The sequence below is a fragment of the Palaemon carinicauda genome, chromosome 1 (genome assembly GCF_036898095.1).
Source record: "Palaemon carinicauda isolate YSFRI2023 chromosome 1, ASM3689809v2, whole genome shotgun sequence".
Lineage (NCBI taxonomy): Eukaryota > Metazoa > Arthropoda > Malacostraca > Decapoda > Palaemonidae > Palaemon > Palaemon carinicauda.
Window position 1 is genome coordinate 241,071,996 of NC_090725.1, and position 22,929 is coordinate 241,094,924.

Here is a 22,929-nt window from a genome sequence, read left to right on the forward strand (position 1 = left end):
ATATATATATATATATATATATATATGTTTATATATATGATATAATATATATGTATGTATATATGATATATATATATATGATATAATATATATATATATATATATATATATATATATATATAATATATATATATATATATATTTAAAGCCATAAATTCCTCCTAATATCGAATTCGCTTCGCCTCGGGATCAGAGACCTTAGAGGGAATTAACACCATGTGGTGGTCGGCCAAGGATACGAACCTCGGTTAATTCCCTCTTGGGTCTCTGATCCCGAGGCAGAGCGAATTCGATAGTAATAGGAGTTTACTGCTTATACACACAGAGACTTTATATATATATATATATATATATATATATATATATATATATATATATATATATATATACATACTGTATATATACATATTGTATATATATATATATGAGCCACAATAGTCGACTTGATTGGTATTTCACAGCCTAGGTTAACAAGTAGATTTTTTATTTTCTAGGAAATGCTCACTTATCAATCCTTTCCAACCAACTTCACATCAGCGACCACCAACGCACATAAACACTCGCAGAGAGAGAGAGAGAGAGAGAGAGAGAGAGAGAGAGAGAGAGAGAGAGAGAGAGAGAGAGAGAGAGAGAGAGAGAGGTTTGAACGAGACACTAGAACAATAATCAATGCCATCTATTATTTTAAAAACAAAAGGATCCGTGGTCTTCATTTGAGATGTACAAGGGGTTCTGTTTCTCTTATATTTCTTAGAAATCGGAAATTGAATAACGTAGAGAGAGAGAGAGAGAGAGAGAGAGAGAGAGAGAGAGAGAGAGAGAGAGAGAGAGAGAGAGAGAGAGAGAGAGAGAGAGAGAGAGTTCTTTTTTATTTTTCGGAAACCAAACCCTTTCCTTAAAAGTTTATTTGGTAAACTAGAGTCCATGATACAGACCGTGGTGAAATTATATGACAGATCATTTGGCATAGCAATGTAGTTAGGTAGTTTGCCGTATTTAAAAGTTATGAAGTTGTCTTTAGTTGTCAGTGTTCTTTTAATTCTCATACTGAAAAATGAGGTAGACCAAAGTTCAGGTATAATACAAACTACGTAAAAGAATATGAAGGTTCCATAAAACACAAATAAGCATATGAGAAAAGGGTGGTGCTTTTGAAACTGTATGGTAGAGTTTATTGAATTTCGAATGTCAGCATCCCATTCACTGGCTAGAAGACAGTTCCTTATCTTTACGCTAATGGAGTAAGTGAGGTCTGAGATGATAATTAGGCGACCCCTGGTAGCAGTTCAGCAAAATATGGATGTTGGCATTTTGAAAGCAAAGTATCATGTACAAAAGCGACTACGTTACTGGGAAGGACAGTTAACATTCTTTCCAAGATAAACAAGTAAAAATCTTTATTACGGCGGTGAAAACCATATTTGAAGCAACTATGCATTTCATAGGCGGACTAAAGTCGTTTAACGTAACAACACCCTCCCAAACATTTTTGTAACCATCCCTACCTCAATTTCCCCTTTTTCGCACTCCTTAACCCTCCTCTTCCCCCCCCCCAGGCGGTGTCTTGAGCAAGGACACTAGTGTCCGACACCGATGGCGGACACTAGTGTCCTCGTGTGTAAGATGCCTTATTCAGTATGTTTGAATGTTTTATAATTGTGTAGCTATAATTATTTTTAGCGAGTATTGTACAATTTTTTGGAGGCAAGGTATTCACGTTGCTAAGTATTGTACAACTGGATGTTTACTTACACATAGTAGAAGGTCCATGTTAGCTGACATAGTCAACAAAATTAACATGATCTATTGATATAACGGGTGGTCTGGACCTACTTGGAGAAGTTGTTACCATACTGAAAGCCATTAGAAATGCATCACTAATAAAATGGGATATTTTGTAAATATGTTTTGGCATCCAAGAAAATTATGTGCCAGGAGGTGATAATAAATCGTTTAAGGAGAGAATGAAACATGCTTCAAAGTTGCACTGCAGTTAATGACCAAGGCAACGTGGTTATTACAGGCAGGGTTAGATAAAATGTTCACACTGGCAGGAACACAGCAACAAGCAAGACAACGTCAGTATCGCACATGTCTACTATTGGCATCAATAACAGCAGCACACCACACCTCCCGCTGACAGAAAAGATTACCTTCTTGACGAAATTCTTAGGGATCTGTTTCCATATCCTCAGGAGATTGGCTTCTGATTGGGGCAAGTTGAGGGGCAGCACCATATAGGCAATTCTTCTCCTCATCTCATCCCAAACATGCTTGATGGGTGCCAAATCAGGAGAGAGTAAAGGCCATGTCGTGACAGCAATATAGCTTTGGTCATTGTGGACTGATTGGTAACGTCTCTGCCTGGTGTTTGCCAGACAGGGGTTCGAGACACGCTGAGACACATTAGTGCCTTTAGTGTCTGCAACCTTACCATCCTTGTGAGCTAAGTTTGGGGGTTTTGGGGAGCCTATAGGTCATATCTGTTGAGTCATCAGGAGCTGTTACCTGGACATCCTGGTCCTAGCTTGGGTGGAGAGGGCCTTGGGCGCTGATCATATAATATATGGTCAGTCTCTAGGGCATTGTCCTGCTTGCTAGGGTAATGTCACTGTCCCTTGACTCTGCCATTCATGAGTGACCTTTGACCTTTGAACCTTTGAAAGTCCATAGTGTGCCTTGGTGTGTCGATTGCAATATCTTGTTGCAGTGTGTGCAAACAGTGATTGATCATCATGTGAAGAACAATGCTAGGTCTTGAATCATCCTGCATGTATGTCTTGGCAGTAACTCAGCCTCGAAAGACATGGAAAGAGATCGTGTCAAACATACTTGTCCTGCAACAAATCATCAGACAAGACGTCCTCCATCCTAGCAATTAGCCTCCAAAACACCACATCTTCGCCACACATGCAAAAGTCTATCATCCTGACTGTGGTGGAATCTGGATTCATCAGTGAAGAGAACTCCTTGCTACTCTGTGTGTCCAACTACGATGATGTCTGCACCAATCCAGACGTGCCTGTTGATGTCTGCATGTCCAAATTGGACCAACATGGGCCAACGTGTACATGGCCCTCTCTCATGTAAACACTGCCTCATAATTTGAGGATTGATTCTCCCTCTGGTAACAATTGCTGAAGCTGTCCTCCTTGCTAGCTGGAACCAATTCCTCAAGTGAGGGACCTAGCTGTAGGGTCTTGGTTTGGAGTTGTAATGCATGGTTGTCCTGAACGTTGACAGTCACGTGTATGAATGTGAGGCGGGCTGACACTGTTAGCAATTTTGTGGTATAGGTGACGATCATGATTGTAGATGACATCTGTCATGGGTGGATAGAATAATATAGAAAAGAATGTTAAAACATGTGAATTTTCTACTCTTAAGAGCGGAGAGAGGAGGTCCCGCTAGTGTTTACTGGAAACTGTCACCGTCGTTGATGGAGATCAAGATATTTATTAGATGTGCCTAGATGAGCAGATCTTGGGCATAACGATTGTCTGTCGTAGCTCCCCGAATTGAGCCAGCGTTATGGAAGGACAAGGAGAGCCTGTTGTCGCCGAAGAATATACATTAACGGAAGGTAAACACATGTCTTGCTTCAATTATAGCACCATATGGATCATGATTACACCAGCAGAGCGTTAGGGAAGGTGCAATCAAAGAGGCGTGGTTTTAAGGAAAACCAATGAGGATGAAGAAAGGAGAAAATTTCCTTATATGGAATTGTCCATAGTTAACCCCTCCCATACAGGGGTATGTAAACTTCAACGAGAACGAGAGAAGGGGAGTACGAAAAATAGAACAAGAGGACGAGAGAGAGAACGAGAGAGAAGAAGCACAGAAAAAGAGAGAGAACGTAAGGACCTGAATGCAGACGTGACCAGCCTTACGACAACTTGTCCGAGATGTTAGAACGAGTTGACCCCTGTCGTTATTACCAACCACGAAACGCCCAGACCTGAAATATCGTCAACCGTCAAGAGCTGCTGAGAAGAGTACAGAAACATCTTTTAAATATTATTTGTCTACTTTCTTGACTGTTCCCCTGTTTGCTGGAGTGTAGTTTAATCAGATGATTTTCTTTGTTTAGTTCAGTGCTTCCTAAGTACTCGATCAAAAAACATTGATCTTTGACTAGTTGTAAATAAAATTGTTTTCTTTTGCGAGTTTCCTTTCTATATTCCCTTTTTCAATTCGGGTTGTGGTCAAGTTATCCTAATTTAATTAATCAATTCAAAAGAACCTGGTTCGATCCTCGTGGGGATCGTAACAACATCATAAATGAGGAAACCAAGGCCAAACCATTGAAGTGTCCATGCCCGTTACAGTTGAGGCACTGAATGGGCGCCTGACTAGGGACCACGTTGCCTGTCAATTCATGACTGTACTCTGCCTAGCATCTGTCCACTGCCTGCCTTGCTTGTATTTATCGTCGGACTTGGACTAAGATCTGGTAATACTGTTTCAAAGCGAGAGAATAAGTGCCTGCCTTACATTTGCCCCTCTTGTTGAAGGACTTTAGATATAATGACTGAATTAGCTTAATATCCTTCAGTAAACTCTTAACATAACACATATAACAATATGATAAATCGGACATAAATGAGGCTAGGATATTAAAAGGTAGTTTGCTGAAATATCTGATTCAACGATTTGTTTAGGAGATATTTGTGTAAGATAGGTTTTGTCCACCTTTGAAATGAATAGTTAGTGGTATCATAAAATTACCTGTTTCAGTTCATTTTCTCTTATAGAGCTTGAGCATTTGACCCTGCAAGAAATACATCTGGAAGAGAACACTTTCCAAGAATGGTCGAACAGGTAGTGGGAAGTAGATAACATTAATATAATAATTTCCTTAAATATTGGAAGCTTACAAGGTCAACCTAGGTTTTCAACAACTTTGAATGGGGTGTTACATAAGTTAGTGCTTTGAAACTTGAAGCTGGATTAGCATAAATTATAGCTAAATATTCAGGATCAACTATAGGCAGTACAGTAGGTTGGCCAGGGCACCAGCCACCCATCGAAATACTACTGCTAGAGAGTTATTTGGGTACTTTGATTGGCCAGACAGTACTATAATGGATCCCTCTCTTTGGTAACGGCTCATTTTTCCTTTTCATATTCCCATCTATCCTCATACACCTGAAAACCCTGAGATTACCAAACAATAATTTTCTCTTCAAGGGGTTAATTAATGTAGTGTAATTGTTCATTGGCTCCTTTCCTCTTGGTAAGGGAAGAGGCTTTAGCTGTGGTAAGCAGCTCTTCTAAGAGACGGTCCCTCCAAAATCAATCTATTGTTCTGTATTCTTGGATTGTGCCATATCCTCTGTAACATGGACTTACACTGCCTGGGGGTTGAGTTCTCTTGCTCGAGGGTACACCCAGGCACAATGTTTTATCTTATTTCTCTTCCTCTTGTTTTTAGTAATTTTTAGTTCATATATGAAAGATTTATTTTAATGTTCATTGCTTCTCTTATAGTTTATTCATTTCCTTATTTCCTTTCCTCACTGGGCTTATTTTTCCCTGTTGGAGCCCTTGGGCTTATAGCATCCTGCTTTTCTAACTAGGGTTGTAGCTTAACAAGTAGTGATGATGATGATGATAATAATAATAATAATAATAATAATAATAATAATAATAATAATAATGTTGCTGGTGCACTGTTCTTGGCGAGGTTCATGTATGGTACAAGATCTGCTTATTATTATTATTATTATTACTACTACTACTACTACTACTACTACTACTACTACTACTACTACTACTTGCTAAGCTACAACCTTAGTTGGAAAAGCATGATGCTATAAGTCCAGGCGCCCCAACAGGGAAAATAGCCCAGCGAGGAAAGGAAACTGGGAAAATATATTTTAAGAACAGTAACATCATCAAAACAGGTATTTCTTATATAAACTATAAAAAACTTGAACAAAGAGGAAGAGAAATCAAATAGAATAGTGTGCCCGGTTGTACCCTCAAGCAAGAGAACTCTAACCCAGGGCATTGGAAAACCATGCTACAGAGGCTATGGCACTACCCAAAACTAAAGAAAAAATTGTTTGATTTTGGAGTTTCCTTCTCCTAGACCTAGAAGAACTGCGTGCCATAGCTAAAGAGTCTCTTCTACCCTTACCAAGATTAAAGTAGCCATTGAACAATTCAAGTACAGTAATTAACCCCTTGGGTGAAAAAGAATTTTTCGGGAATCTAAGTGTTGTCAGGTGTATGAGGACAGAGGAGAATCTGTAAAGAATAGGCCAGACTATTCGGTGTATGTGTAGGCAAAGGGAAAGTGAACTGTAACTAGAGAGAAGGATCCAATGTATTATTGTATGGCTAGTCAAAGGGCCCCCATAGCTCAGTGGCAGTATCGAACCGGTTGGCTGGTGCCCTGGCCAACATACTACCTATAAAATCTTGTAAGATAAGATCTTGGTCTCAGAGTGATATAGCCAAGATTTTTCTCAGGACTTGACAGTTACTGATGTTTTTTTTTTTCTATACAAGTGCTATATACTCTGCATAGAGGTTCTTAAATCTTGGGTTCTTGAAACTTCCAGCAGTAATAATTCATTGCTTACTATTTATTTCTTTATATGGTGCGATGAAGCACAAATATAGAGGTAGCTGGAAGGAGTGAAACGTTAATCTAATGCCTTTTTTATATATAGAAATCCAAAGAAAGTTAAGGAGTGACGGAGACTGGCTATGATTATCGCTTTAGAATAAGATTTACGGGCCCACATTGATTAAAATAAAAGCTTATTTATAGGGAAGAACGTGGAATTTCTAGATGATGACACATTTAAGTAAAGTTTTAATGACTGTTGATGAAATTAAAACTAAATATGTGCAGCAGTTGAATTTTCATTTGCAACAATATGAAAAGAACAATGAAATTTTCGTATATCAGTTATTTGGGAAGATGGTAGAAATGAATTGAAATTTATATTACAGAATAAAATACATTAGAATGGCAACAGAGGCGCGGCAGTGAAAACCACACGTAAAGAAAGAGTGAAAGAAAGAATTAAAAATAAATCCTATGCCAGAGGATGGCGTACGTGACCAAACTGAGGACCTAGTCATTAAGTTTCAGTTGCCTGGAGGGTCTGGACGTGTGTACAGGTGAGCCTACCCTGTGTCTAGGGTCCCTGGGAAGGAGACCTCAGTTGAGCTGGGTGAGCACGCCACTTGTTCATCCCGGGGTTCGGGAGAGGGGATATAAGCTCTCCTGGGGTCATAGTGGACAATCATGATTCAGATGAGTTTTCAAGAGGGTTTATTTGTCTCTGTTTGGATCCTGACCCATTAAAAAAGTAACGAGGTGAACTTTTCTGGGCTTTTAATTAATGTTATCTGCAAGTTGTATGTTGATCAGTTTCCCTTGAAGTTTTATATATATATATATATATATATATATATATATATATATATATATATATATATATATATATATATATATATTTATATATATATATATATATATATATATATATATATATTGTGTATGTATGTATGTATGTGTATATGTATGCATGTATGTATATATGTATGTATGAGAGAGAAAGGGAATGCGTGTCCTCATGATTATCAGTTCTTTCTCACCCTAAGTCACAATGTGGCCTCAAACACATTGTAAATTTTCCCTGTTGATTTCAAGTTGATATCGCTTGTGTGTACCTAATGAATTGTGAATTTGACTTTGTTTATGTTGAAGTTGGCATTTAGATCCATATTGCTATTACTTTTATTAGAATCTTACTATCTTCATTGGTTTCGTAAATTTCCATCCCTTTAATAATAATAATGATAATAACAACAACAATAATAATAATAATGATAATAATACATTTGTCTTTTTTAACTCCGAGCTTGGACTCCTAGTCTTATTCTTCTTCGGACTTGAACTTGAAATAACTTATAACTTATGGACAAAGAGTCCTTTAGCGCTACATATGGCCAAAATTCTCTCTCTCTCTCTCTCTCTCTCTCTCTCTCTCTCTCTCTCTCTCTCTCTCTCTCTCTCTCTCTCTCTCTCTCTCTCATTTGGTTTAGAGCTCTAAAATATCCCTGTATAAAGATTTTTTACATTTTATCACCATTATATATATATATATATATATATATATATATATATATATATATATATATATATATATATATATATATATATATACATACATTTATATATTTCTATTTCATTCCCCCATCTGTTTTGTTTATATTTGTCCATTTTATTCTCTCTCTCTCTCTCTCTCTCTCTCTCTCTCTCTCTCTCTCTCTCTCTCTCTCTCTCTCTCTCTCTCTCTCAACAGTTTCTGAATATTCAAAGAACCAAACCTTTCACTATATATTTCTCTTTTCATGTCATAGGAGAGGCTGGTAACAGCTTTCCCTTTGTTTATAATGTAGAGTTTAGGCTTAATGCACCTTGGCACGACTGTGTTCGGATAGGCGTCTTTAATTCGAACTTCGACTTCCCGGTCACTTACGTTTTCGTAACTTCTAGTTTATTTTCGGAATTGGTTGGGGGGGGGGGGAGAGTTGGGCTAAATCTCTTATTTGGGAATATTGAGTAGATGGAGATAGACATATGCAGTTTCATGTATGTGAAAGAAAAATGAGAAATAATAATTTCAATATGTTACAGACCTCTTTCAAGAGGGAATGTCAAACCCTTTAATTGACAGAAAAATCAAAAGATTCAAGAAACACGAGCGCTCTCTCAAGAAGATTGAAGGGTTTTATCTAATGTCGTTGGGTTCATTAGCATGAGCGACTGTCTTCGATGGTGTATGCTAGACTTTTCAAATTAAAGAAAAAAATTATAATACTCTTCTATAAAAAAGAAAATCTTCTATAATTGGGAATGTGAAAAGAATGCCCAATAGTCACAATTTATATGGAATGATTGATGTTACATACGAGTTTTGATTTTTTTTTCTTTTTTTTTTTAAATTGCCATGATATATAAAATACTCTGTGAAAATTAAGTAACTGGAATTGCTCTCTCAATATCAGTTACAAAAAAGGAAAAAAGGTCATTAAAATGGTAGATTTAAATCCTAAAAAGAATTTTTAAGCAAATGGTCTAATTTCTTTTTATCCTTAGAGCTTGCTTACCCAATTGGATCAAAGGAAATTCTAATTATCTATTCATTGGTTGACACACGTTTAGTCTGCATGTTAATTTTAATATCAGACAAAAAAAAAAAAAGAATAAATAAAGCAAACAAGAGTTCATCGTGTACAAATTTATCCAGCGAGATGTGTTACTCATAACGGGTATTCTGATCTGGTTCCCTTAAATATTGCTTGTTTGAACATTTAAATGCTGTTCTGTAAGCCTTTGGTTATAGGTTGTTTACTATATGGTTGTTGAAGTTGTTGGTTATTGATTAGGTGGTAAGTATCCAAATATGTTTAATTTGCTGTTGAAGAAGCTGGTAATATAAACAGATGTTTAGGGACCAGCAAATGGTTGGACTTCTGCTTCTTGATATCCATTGTTTGTTTAAACAGGTGCGTAATGACTATGGCATTTGACTATCAGAGTAGGTGATTATTTATGGTAGACTAATCAATTGATGATTAAATGGTTTATAAAGGGACGCGTTAATATTGGTTAATTTCGTACACCTGGTTATTATAGCGCTTGCTACATTCATAGTTAGAAGTCCTAGCAATCATAATACTTCAGTGTTGAGGTTTTTGCACAATTTGATTGGCATCTTGTTTTTGCCAACTTTTCTCAAGGGAAAATTTATGTATATAATTTGATTGGCATCTTGTTTTTGCCTACATTTCACAAGGGAAAATTGTGTGTGTGTGTATATATATATATATATATATATATATATATATATATATATATATATATATATATATATATATATATATGTGTGTGTGTGTGTGTGTGTGTCTATTATTTATATGTATATAGACATATGTGTGTATGTATGCATGTACTGTATGTATGTATGTATGTATGTATACTTCTTTTAGTCAGAAATCGGATCTAATGATAAAGAGCACTACGAAAATTAGTCGTTTTATCATAATGATTTTGTACAGAGATTGGTAAAAACTTGCTAATAATGCTGCTATCGTTGTAAAACATGACACAAATATAACATGATTTGTTTAAAATATTTTCCACGGATTTTCTTGATAAAATAGTGAAGGTGATCTAGCAAGAAAATAGGTAAAAATTGAATATGTTGCTGTTCGCTTGCGGTCATGACATTTAAACCAGAAACATTTGCTTATTATTTTACTTAACCGAACGACCCATAACTCTATACAGCCACTCAAATCTAGCAAATGATTTTTAATAAGTGTAGATTTTAAACTTCAGTCAAAACTCGTTCCATGATGTATATAACAAGTTAAGCTCTTAAGATGCAGACCAGTGTAAAATGTTTGTATTTAGGAACGCACGACTTCAAGTGTGTCAAGGTTTCTGATTTTTTAACAGATATTTTAAATGCTATGCAAATGAAGACTCAAAATATCACACAAGGGTGGTAAATAACGTATCCTTTACGAGATGCTCCTAATTTAAGGCCGTCAAGACGAAGATAGTTTGGGCATGCTCCACAAGAGAGATTATTAGTTCACCAAACATTTAGCTGGGCTCCAAAAGGCACTAGAAAAGATGGAAAGCCAAGGCCTACATGGCTGGGGACTATGGAGCGAGAAGTAGATGATGTATGGAGAAGTATTGATTTAAAAGCTCAAGATAGAGACGACTGGCGAAATCTAACCGAGGCCCTTTGCGTCAGTAGGCATAGGAAGAGTTAATGATAATAGTTGTACCATTAAGTACAGATATGCAAATGTGGAATGACATACAAGGCCTACGCCATATGATAGATGTCCTAAGAGACTTCTTTTTCATTAGAAGAAATCGTACTGCACAATTTGTCATAGATTAAAAAAATGTTAATTATTTTGCAACATTTCGAAAAAAATAGATATGAATTAGTTTAGTCACTTTAAACGAAAGACGCGCGCACACATTATATATATATATATATATATATATATATATATATATATATATATATATATATATATATGTGTGTGTGTGTGTGTGTATATGTATGTATATTTACAGTATGTATATATATATATATATATATATATATATATATATATATATATATATATATATATACTGTATGCATATATGTTTATGTAGATATGTATATGTGTACATATGTGTATATATATATATATATATATATATATATATATATATATATATATATATATATATATATGTGTGTGTGTATATATATATATATATATATATATATATATATATATATATATATATATATATATATATATATGTATGTATATATATATATATATATATATATATATATATATATATATATATATATATATATATATATATATATATATCTGTGTGTGTATTGAAAAAATAAAACTTCGTGTGGAAATTATAACCACGAAGCCAGAACGTGCAACCACAACGAGAACTATGAAAGGGGTTTCGTAGGCCTAAAGTTAGGGCCTAAATTTAACCTTGAGCCGTGATGGGGCTCTGCCCACGATGCACTGCAAGGCCTACGTTACCACCACCACGTGATGTGGACTTGAGGTTCCCAAAAAGAGAAATCTATGTTCATATGGTGGAAGTATCCAAAAGACCGGGTTTTCAGAACGTTGGTCAAGAGGGGTTTGTTCAAATCCAACGAGCAGTTTTATTTATTTTTTGACATTGGTTATATACATTTTATTTATATAATTTTAAAACGTGAAATAAATTGGAATCTTGCCGTACAAATAAATTGGAATCTTGCCGTACTGTACACTTAATGATGAAAATTCTTGTTGTTACTGATATTATTTCTATATTTACCAGTGTATGCGACCCTTCAAAAATGACGGCCTAATATTTAGGTAGATAGGCACATACACATTTAACCCTTCCCATTCAGCGCTCTCCCCCAGCAGTTTGAGTACTGCCTCTCCCCCTACTTAAGGGATGGGGAGAGACAGTAATTATACATCTGGCTATGCCGTTGAACGGGACTATAAGTGTGTATGTGTGTTTATATATATATATATATATATATATATATATATATATATATATATATATATATATATATATAGATACAGTATATACTATGTATATACACACACACATATATATATATATATATATATATATATAATATATATATATATATATATATATATATATATATATATATATAGCCAGACACTACAGGGGAAATTCTTATTCTTCTCGATATATTTACGATCAGTAACTGCTCGTTTCGATGCAAGATTGCTAAAATTTGGAACTAATTCATTGTTCATTCGAACTGGACTGACTTATGGATTTGTACTCATGGATTAACACCATGACTCACTCTCTCTCTCTCTCTCTCTCTCTCTCTCTCTCTCTCTCTCTCTCTCTCTCTCTCTCTCTCTGCTCTGCTCTGCTCTGTTTTTTTTATACTTTCAAAAGCTGAAGGGTATTAGGTAGGGCTCCAGACCGTCATTCTGTGGTCTTTTTAAAGACGTGGTTGGTGTCATTAAAGAAGAAAGATCCATTAGCATAAGTTTTCGTCATATTTCATCGAACTGAAAATTTTAGAATGTACTTCTCCCGGGTTTACTTTCTTTGAAGTCACAATAAATTAACGGATCGTGTTATCGTTCTCGTAATTTTTGTTAAGGCTTCGTATGCATAGCTTATGGCCTTCGTCTGACCCAAAAATGGGAAAAACTCCAATGATATTCAACAATGATAACAAAAGAGGGATAAACTCCGGAATTAATAAGAAAAAATCTGAAAAAAAATAGATTTGGAATTTTGATTTTACATGTTTGGAGATTTTAAACCTATATCTTGAATATGATAATGATATTTCTTAAAGCTGCACAGTATCTCAAGGCATATTCCGCCAACTATTTACTCAGCACTTTCACGGTGCCATTATTAATGAGGTCGACAGCAACCACCTATAAGAGTAGGCCTGTTCACAGGACTGTGACGTAGGCAGTTTGAGGTCATGACCCCGGGCCACTTATAGAGGAGGCCTGGTCACTGGACTGTGACGTAGGCAGCTTGAGGTCATGACCCACGGCCACTTATAGATGAGACTTGGTCACTGGACTATGACGTAAGCAGCTTTAGGTCATGACCTACGGTTACTAATAGATGAGGCTTGGTCACTGGACTATGACGTAAGCAGCTTGAGGTCATGACCCACGGCCACTAATAGAGGATGACTGGTCACTTGGACTGACGTAGGTAGTTTGAGGTCATGATCCACGGCCACCTATAGAAGAGGTCTGGTCACTGTATTGTGGCATAAGCAGCTCAAGGTCATGATCGCAGCTGTGAGCGACCTTCGCTACTGTTTGTTTCCCATATGGACAAGGAAAGCCAAACGTTAATGTTGTCATCTTATCATTGCCTTTCTAATTTTTAATAACTTACTTTTTGTTAACATCATTTTGACCATGGAATGTTTGAGGTTTTCCTATATTTTTGGTAATCAATACAGGAAAAGGAAAATGGTTCAGTAAAAAAATTTACAAATGAGAAACTTAATCATAGTGTTATTACTGAAGAGAGTAATGAAAATAATGATAATCATGATTATAAAAGTACCATTGTTGAAGAAAATCGATTAACGGCCATTGGGAGTTAGTTTTCAGCTTGTTTTTCCCTTCATTTCTACCTTGGACAAATGAGTTTTCTTTCCTCCAAGAATTTTTCAATAGTTAATTTGTTGATGCCCAAACAAGCATTTTTCTGTGCTATAATCTGCATCACATACATCAGTGGGAAATACACTTGTCATTGTCCGTAAATGCTTTCATTGTCTATGCCCAAGCAATATTTCGCGATTCATTGCCCCTAAAAAGATTTTAATTTCAGTAATTTTACTTGAAATTACATAATTATACATGATAACGTTCACGGTTATCGCACTTGGGCGTAGTAGAGAATTTCTGCTGACACCATTTATATAACTATAAGTTTGAGGAATCGGTTGCAAAATAAACATTATTTTCTTGTCAACAGAGAGACAGCAGTAACCACCTGACTATAACTGGAAGTACTTCCCATTTGCTCTATATTCAAATCAAAGTCCCCGATATTTACGCGCTCATCATAATTAATTTCTTCCCTTTAAAAAAAAATATATATTCAGCTAAATTAACAGGCTTGCCATTAAGAGGTTAAGTGCATCAGAAAATAGATGTTCTTAGTATTTTCTTGAATTATAAAATCTGACGCACTGGTATGTTATAATGGCCACCCGACAGTTGACAGTACTAGCCAAACCTTTCTTCCAGAGATTCTCAGTTTAGAATTAGCCATTGGGAAACTAATCTATTTTCAGTTTAGAAGGACAGTATATTGTAAGCTCTATAACTGCATGTGTTCTGTTTCAAAGGCGTAACCATTTCTTGTGGCAAATTTCTCTTAGTTGACTTGTTTCCATTCCAGACTTATAATCGTACATAAATATTTGACGAGAAACTCATAAAATACTCCGGCATCATATTGCATATTGATTATGTAGCCGTTTACTCTTAAACTTAAATTTTACATTCATAGTGTACCATATATGCACTATGAAAATCGCGCTTCCATTATATATTGAATAAAAATCTTTAATATAAGGTGTACATTTTGTTTTTCAAGACTTGATAACCACTATGTTTTTTGTCAAATTGTAAGAATGACTTAAAAAAGAACATTCTAAAGAGTGAAGTGTCTTTAATGTATTAAGAGCATGATTAATTTCAATTGTTTTTTCAAAGTACTCACCTCCGTAAGAAATATTTTAGATATTTTTTTCTCTATCTTTTTGTGCATCGCAATTATTCCTGGTGTATTTTAGCAAATGAACAGAATCAAACAAACGAGTTTCATATTTTTTTATGGTGCTCGTAAACTATAAATAACTTTGGAGGGTTAACAAAATATGACATTGCTTTTCCATTGATGGCATTATTGTCAGTTGTAATGCATAGTACGGTGACGCCAATATTTTCTAATCCCATTATAGCTTTCGTAATTATAAAATGCAACATCTTGGCCTTCATGGGTCTGATATGAACATTTCTAAATCTTGACTTAATGCTATTTAACATGAAAACGAATTCGCTGGTTGCTGCATCCCAAATGTCAAATGCTGAACCCACAATATTGCCGCATTTATAATCCAAGTAAACCTTTGAATAAATTTCGGATGGTGGTGGCCTATTGGAAACGTACCTGCATGGCGATTTGCCGGACTGGAGTTCGTCTCGCTCATACTCGATAGTTCCTTGAAGTGTCTGCAACCTTACCACGTTTGTGAGCTAAGGATGTCGGTTTTGAGGGAACCTACAGGCCTTCATGTTGAGTCATTAGCAGACATTGCCAGGCCCTCCTGGTCATAGATTGGGTGGGTGGAAAAGGGGCTTGGGCTCTGATCAATATGGTCAGTCCCTAGGGTATTGTCACCATTCCTTGCCTGGGTCATTCATGACCGGTATTTAAACCTTTAAATTCTCTGGGGGCCTCATCAACAGAGCTCAGTTGGCTGGTTTTGTCATACAGGACAACTGTGAAGCGTTCCAGCAATTTGAAGGGGTGGCTGTTCACCTCCATGGCAACGAAAGGATTTTCTGCAATGAACCCGAGAGCCTCTGTTATGGCAGGAAAACATTTCCATGCAGCCCATGCAGACAGTTTTCCTTTGTCAAAAAAGAGAGAGACCGTGTCGCAACCGGTGAAGCTGTGGAAAGTGGGGAGGGCTGTAGAATTTTCTTCTTCAAGGGCTAGAGCAATGACATTAATGTGAAAGTACGTGAAATTCTTTCCTGTGCCGAAAGCATCCAAATCTCTGCTGCTGGACTCATTGCTTGAAGCTTGCGGAACTTTCCAGTGATGATGACGATGACGTCAGTGTCCACATTGCAAACAAAGCAAGCACAGGAGCCAGTCTACAGTGCATTTTTGCAGATGCAGCAGTATCTTTGTGTCTGCTTCCTCGTGATCATTGTCTGGCATGCTGTGATCCATTCCTCTGATAAGAACGTTATGGCCTGATGTAATGACAACTTCTTTTCCATCAGGGAACTGAGCTGTGGCAACTTTCTCTGACAGGAATGCAAAGAGTTCTTGTTAGTTGTCTGAGTCCTTGAGAAACTTTGCCATTTTCCAGGGATCTTGTTTGGACCAGCAACTTTTCTCCTGATTCCTTTGCCTCTCTTCTCTTGTGCACTCTCTTTAATACTGCTCCTGTGATATGTGTCCCACACCACATCCACTCTGTCAGCACCTTCCAATTGGTGTCTGATGTATGGTAGGAAAACATCATTGCCATAATCTTCAAACGTTGAGAGTCCAGCAGTAGGGAGGAAGTGTAAAACGGCAGTGCCATCCAGAATCTTTGCGTCGAGAGTACTCTGGAGGTCAAGCTGCTCTGATGCTGGTGTCAGTTCAATGGAAGAAAGTAGACCGGTATCAAGCTCCACAGCTTCTAGTTCTCCGACTGAGCTTTCCGCCTCTGCCACCTGCTGAAGACAAGCTGCCAGATCAGTGTAATCATCAAGGTCTTGTGTCTCAAGTGAACCTGGAGTATCTGTATCAGGTGCTTGTATCAGGCACTTCAGCAAGTCTGACTTTTTGCCCTAGAGCAGTTTTCCTGTCTGAAAGAGATAGTTGGTATGGGTTGTTTTCGTGTTGGAAAAAGGTACCCACATCTGTTTTCCTGTCTTGAGACACAATGTATAGCTGTGAAAAAAAGACTGACACCAGGCTTAAAGGTTGCTATTTTGCCAGCTTGTTTCAATTTTTCCTTTGGTGTTGGGCAATTGAAGAATGGAGCTTTGTGACTATCTTCTTGGACCTCAAGCGGGTGTGAATGTCGAGTCCGATATACAGAGGCAGTGGTGGTTCATAGTTCATTGAATGACGAGATTTTCCTGCTGCCAGACCTTTCTTTTTGAAGTTGAAAAGGATGGTCTGAGAAATGGTCAGACATGCTTGTGAGCCATTTGAGTCCTGTTGTTTTACATTTGGTCCATTTAGGAGCATCGCAACATGCATCTTCAGTGTCGATAGAACAGATGGTTCTTGACAGGAGGCCGGAAACGACACATCAAAGTGAAATCCAGTTCACTGGGAGATTTCGTTACGAACTATTTTTGCAGCTTTTGCAAGAATGGCAGCATCTCCTTCATGGTAACAATTCATAGCCTCTTTCAACATTTGCTGCATTCCCTCTGGAAAAATAAGAACAGTGTGTTTTCCATCACTTTGTTCTTGGGCTTGAGGGAAGTACTGCTGGATCTTTTCCTTGAATCGACTCTTTGTTTATTTCCTTTTGAAGACCAAGGTCTTGAAGACGCTTTTCATACAATTTTCAAAGTTCCACAAGTTTGAAATTGAAGATACCGTCCTCCAAAATTTTCGATGGAAGTGGTGAGCTCAATAAAGGTTCTAGCCTTATTTTTCTTGCTCCTCATTTTAAGATTCACTGGATTCTTGAAACTGCCTAGTATTCTTGGACCCATGGTGATTTCGTAGCTCAGTCAGGCAGGTCAGGGGGTATTTTGCTTCAGTGGCAGTTAGGTCACCGCCAGAAAACTTTGCAAGCAGAGCTGTGTCTTGAAAATCGGTGACCATCCACCTGATATTCGCATCTGCATTCAGAGTTCTGAATTCATGCAGATGGCCATCCTCTTTGCCGCAGAAAATGCATGAGAATTTTGGCAGAATTTGTCGGTCTTTTCGGCGCTTCTCATCAGTGGCAGAGCCTCGATCATCTAAAGTCGGTTCTCTTTTTCGTTCAGTTCAGTGTAATTTGTCTTAGGCAAATTTTCTGCAACAGGATTTGTGCCACTTTGCCCGATGTGCCATAAAGTCTTCAATGGTGACGCCTTCATCGAAGCACAGTTTTTGTGGTAATCTGTCTATTTTGCGGAATGCACAAACGTTAGTCAAGAAAGTCTTGTTTGACACGTTTTTGTTTCCAGTGCCTGGCCCATCCAATGGGCACTTGAGGTCCACCCTGGTTTTTTGATGGCAGATCACGCATGCACTCTAGTCCATGTCGCGTTTTCATTCCAACATTGAAACATACATATAAAAGTACTCATGTAAACTATGCCTTTAGGAGTATCCTCAGAGTCACCTTTTCAATACAGAAATGTACAATAACCATTGTGCATCATAAATCTACCACCAGATAGCTAGGCAGCTTATGTCAATTTTTGAGAGTTCCAAGTTGCCTCATACTATTTCATTATTTCCGTCTAACGATGATATTCTCCTATTCTCGGAGTGCGAAACCTCAAAAATTGCATTTTGCTGCGTACATGCTGTCAGTATGACCTGTGCACTTGGGGCCTTGCAAAAATTGAAAGTATTTTGGATGTAGATAGCTAGGAAAGAAGTCACACTTTTGTTAGATCTGTCTCATCTGGTCAAAAAATCGACGTAAGCTGCCTAAATATCCTTCTTTCAATGAACTATACGGTCCCTTTGTTGTAATAGGTTGGGTGTTGATCTCTGGGGCTGTCATTGCTTTTCCAATGCAGTGTACATTGTGATGCTTTACAGCTACCTCTCAAAATCTAGACTTGTAACCCATGTATTGAAAAAACTTCAAATTATTAATTTGAATATTTAAGTATTGATACATTTGGCATACAGAAGTGTCGCTAATTGCCCCTTTGCTTTTAGATAGTAACTACTATACAGTAATTATATCCAGTTATATCTGCCTGCCGTTAACGTCGTTGTGAAGTTTTTTCACACAGCACCAGTCTTCAGCAACCTTACACGGGAGTGAGGAGGAGCTCTCTTTCCCTCTCTTCCATTATTCAAGTGGATTTTAGGATGTATACACACGCTGGATTAACTATTATGGATTTTTCCTCTACCATGGAAATAATTGCACACTAATTCATCGAGGATGGGATCCGGACGCTGCTTAACGATGATCGTCTGTTAAATGATTTTTTCCACACTCGCCAGAACTGATATCGCAACAGGGTAAGCATAAGGGGCTTTAATGCTTGTTCTTGCGTTACATATTCTATATGCCAGTGTTTTTGAGAATAATTTAAAGTATTTTAATTAAATTCTTACTAGATTGAACCTGTGATTTCTATGCAGTCTATAAATTTAAGTATTTGACAACTCGTTAAATTTGCTAGTTGTCTTACTGATAATTTGAGAGCTGTTGTGATTTAGTGGTGATTTGAGCAAATATTTACGTGAGTGATTTCGTGATTAGTTAATTGCTGTTTTCGGTGATTCGTTTATTTCAAGATTTTGATTTATATGAAAATTGTAGATTTTAGTCAGGCGATTACAGTAATTGATATTTTGATTAGTGTTGAATTTTTGTTGATTTATTTTAGTCAATTTTTGTTAGTGTTGTATTTATTGTTCTGATTTTTCCCGTGGTTGATTCTCCTCTACTTTGTATTTTTTAGCGGATGAGTGAAAGGAAGAAGGTTAAGCCCTCGCAGTTGTGAACCTTAAAATCTCTTATAATAGTGCATTTCGAAGACTCGTTTACGTCATTCCACCACCAGCTGCTACAGTGAAATTTATATAATTTTAAATTATGTATTCGTAAATGTGTAACCATTTAAATTTAAATTTATTAAATATTTAAAATGCATTTTTTTCCATCTCTACCTTTTCACTTAAAAATGCAAGGTTTAATGATATGATCGTGGTCATTACATATTGATTTTATATTTACATGTAGACCACCCCCCATTTTTCCGCTTGGTCCTTCGAACTTTTGGATTAATATTTTTAAGCACTGGTGTGGAATGTTGGTCGTTTCTAGTTGGGCGGTGTCCGGGTCCCCCTCCCTCTCGCGTTGTACGTATTAGTTTTTCATTTGAAAGTTGATTTATTTGAGGTGTATTGTCTGTTAGTTAAAGATGACGGAATCGGAAAAGCGTGAACGTACTACTATACGCCGTAAGGTTAGTGTATTATATAATAAATTGTGTAATACTGTTGATTCTTTAGATAAAGCGGAATTGCAAACAGAATTGAGTTTTCTGAGTGAGTACAGTCAAAGATTGCAGTCCTTGGATGATTTGATTTTGACTAATGTTAGACTGGACTCCTTAGTTCCGCAGGAGGATTTGGATAGGCAGGATTCTGAATGTGAGGAATATCATCGTAAAATTAAATTACTGTCAAACAAAATGCAATCTCGACTTGATAATCTCTCCGTACAGATTGATAATAAAACTTCTTGCAGAACTAAAATTGATTTGCCCAAGTTGAATTTGCCTCGGTATTATGCAGATTCTAAGGAAGATAAATTTACATGTAAGCGATTTTTTGAAGTTTTTGAACACTTGACTGCTCCGTATAATTTAAATGAAGTCGAGAGGTATAATTTACTTGAGCAGCAATGTCATAGTAGAGCAAAGGCTATGATTAGTTCTATAAAGGTGTCCCAGCAAACTTTTGGTCAGGCTAAACAAACTTTGATCGCAGCATTTGCTGATGAAATGCCTCAGAAGTTTGTCCTCATTAAAGAGTTAACTGACTTGAGGTTTGTTTGGGGCAAGGATGATCCATATATTTTTTATGCTCATATTAAGAAGCTGATTGATGCAGTGATAGAAAATGCTATTGATTTGGACACTGTTATGCTTTATTTTGTGTGGTCTTCATTGCCTACTAAATTTCAAGATATCATAGTTGCGATCACAAATAAGTCTCATCCTACTTTAGATGAGGTCACTGGTAAATTTTTGGAAGCTTGCAGCAGGTATAACGCTCAATTAAACATTAGTAAAGAAAGTCCATGTAAAACCGCAGTGTTGGCTACTAGTTTGAATACTAGTTTAACCAGGAGTTTATGTATGCTTTGTAATGCTAAAGATCACAAAATTGCCAGTTGTACAAAGTACTTGCAAGTATCTGATAAAATAAAGCGATTGAAAGAATTGCACAAGTGCTTTAAATGCTTAAAACCAGGTCATAATAGTAATGAGTGCAGATTTCAGACGTCAGGTGTATGCTTCAAATGCAAAAAGGGTAAACACTGGAGTTTTTTGTGTAGTTCAAAGCCAACAGATTCTAGTAATAGTAAGCAAACTACCACAAAGGTGGTTAATGTTGTCGAGAGTGTTAATGAAATACCATCAACTGTTACAGCATCTAGTCATTTGGATATTGTTGATTCTTTATTACCATTACTAACAGTGACGACTGAATATGATAGTGTTAAAGTGGATACAGTTTTGGATTCGGGTAGCCAGAATTCCTTTATTGAGGAAAGTTTAGCAGATTTTTTGAACTTGAAGGTAGTAGATCCTAAGATACATTTGATTATCAAGGGCATTAATACTAATCAAAAGATTTGTACCAAGTCAGTGAGTTTTCCTTTTAAGATTGGTGATGTAAGTTATGAAATTACTTGTATTTGTATTCCTAAGATTAAAATTCAGATGAAAGCTCCTCATATGTATAAATTAATAGAACTGCTAAGGCAGAATGGTAAAGAGGTTGCTTATGATAAATTCAATGGTGTAAACAGAATTCATGACATTGATGATATAAAGCTACTGATAGGTGCAAAGGATTGGCATTGTGTGATGAGCATGGAGAGTGGAGTACTAGGTCAAAAAGACAGACTGGCTTCTTTTTACAGAATTAATGATAAACTAATATTAATTGGTTCTATTTCTGACTGGATAAAGAATCTTTCCGATGCAGTAGATACATCTTTGATGTCTCATAGGAAGATTTCTGAAGAAACAAAATCTACTACTTCATACATTGGCACTATGGAGATTGATTCTGATGGATTTGACTATGAAGTGCCAACACTTGATGGAATATATAATTTTGAAAGCCTGCCAGATATAGCAGAGGTTGCGGATTATTCTCAGTTGGGTCATGATTGTAAGATATTCATAAATATGGAAGAGGAGGATTCTATTGAATGTGTTACTAATGAAACTGAGCAAGAAGTGACAGATTTTATTTTATGCAACATTTACAGAGATTCTGAAAAATTTTATGTCGTACCAATTCCTTGGTTGACTAGATATAAAGATCTTCTTGGATCAAATGAGAGACTTGCTTTCAAGGTTCTGTGCAGTCTGAAGAAGAAATACATGAACAGTAATGTTCTAAAGCGAATTGATGAAGTTTTCCAGTCACAAATTGATTTGGGAATCATTGAAAAAGTTGAAGATTTTGAAGAATATAAAAGGAAATTTCCAAAATATTTCTTCATTAGCCACAGTCCTGTAATTAAAGAAGAAAGAGATACTACGAAAGTAAGAGTTATTTACATGGCGAATCTTGCAGAAAAAAGACATGATGGCAGTAAAGGCATTAGTCTGAATCAATGTATTCACCCAGGTTATTACAAGAATTTTAAAATAAGTGATGCATTGACCATGATGAGGTTTGACAAGTTTATACTTGGATTTGATATTTCAAAAGCCTTTCATAGATTGGCCATTGATGATGAGAATTCCTCAAAATTTCTCTTTTATTGGTTTAAGGATGTTGAATCTAGAGATTTTACACCAGTTGTGTATCGCTCAAAGCGAGTAATATTTGGGATGTCTGTTTCTCCATATCTGTTGCAGTGCTGTCTTTATAAAATGCTAATATTGGAGACAGATGGTGATACTGAAGAAATTCAGGAATTGAAAAAAAGAATCTTCCAAGGCAGTTATGTTGATAATTTTCTAATTGGTTGTGCACATGAAGATGAAGTTGAAATGGTTCACAGGGAAGCCAGTACAATATTTGAGCAGCATAAATTTCCATTGCAGCAGTATGTTACTAATTATTCTCAATTTCAGCGTGACATTGACTGTAAAGTTGGCACAGAGACTCCACAAGAGGTTAAA

At 36.5% G+C, this 22,929-nt stretch overlaps 2 long non-coding RNA genes across 4 annotated transcripts in view; both read left to right on the forward strand.

Moving 5' to 3' along the window:
• LOC137644412 (uncharacterized) overlaps nt 1-22,929 on the forward strand; it is a 296,106-nt gene that overhangs the window by 129,023 nt on the left and 144,154 nt on the right. The window lies entirely within an intron of this gene.
• On the forward strand, nt 18,794-19,706 carry LOC137644407 (uncharacterized). Its single transcript, XR_011045153.1, has 2 exons — nt 18,794-19,069; nt 19,516-19,706. It is a non-coding gene; the product is annotated as an uncharacterized lncRNA (long non-coding RNA).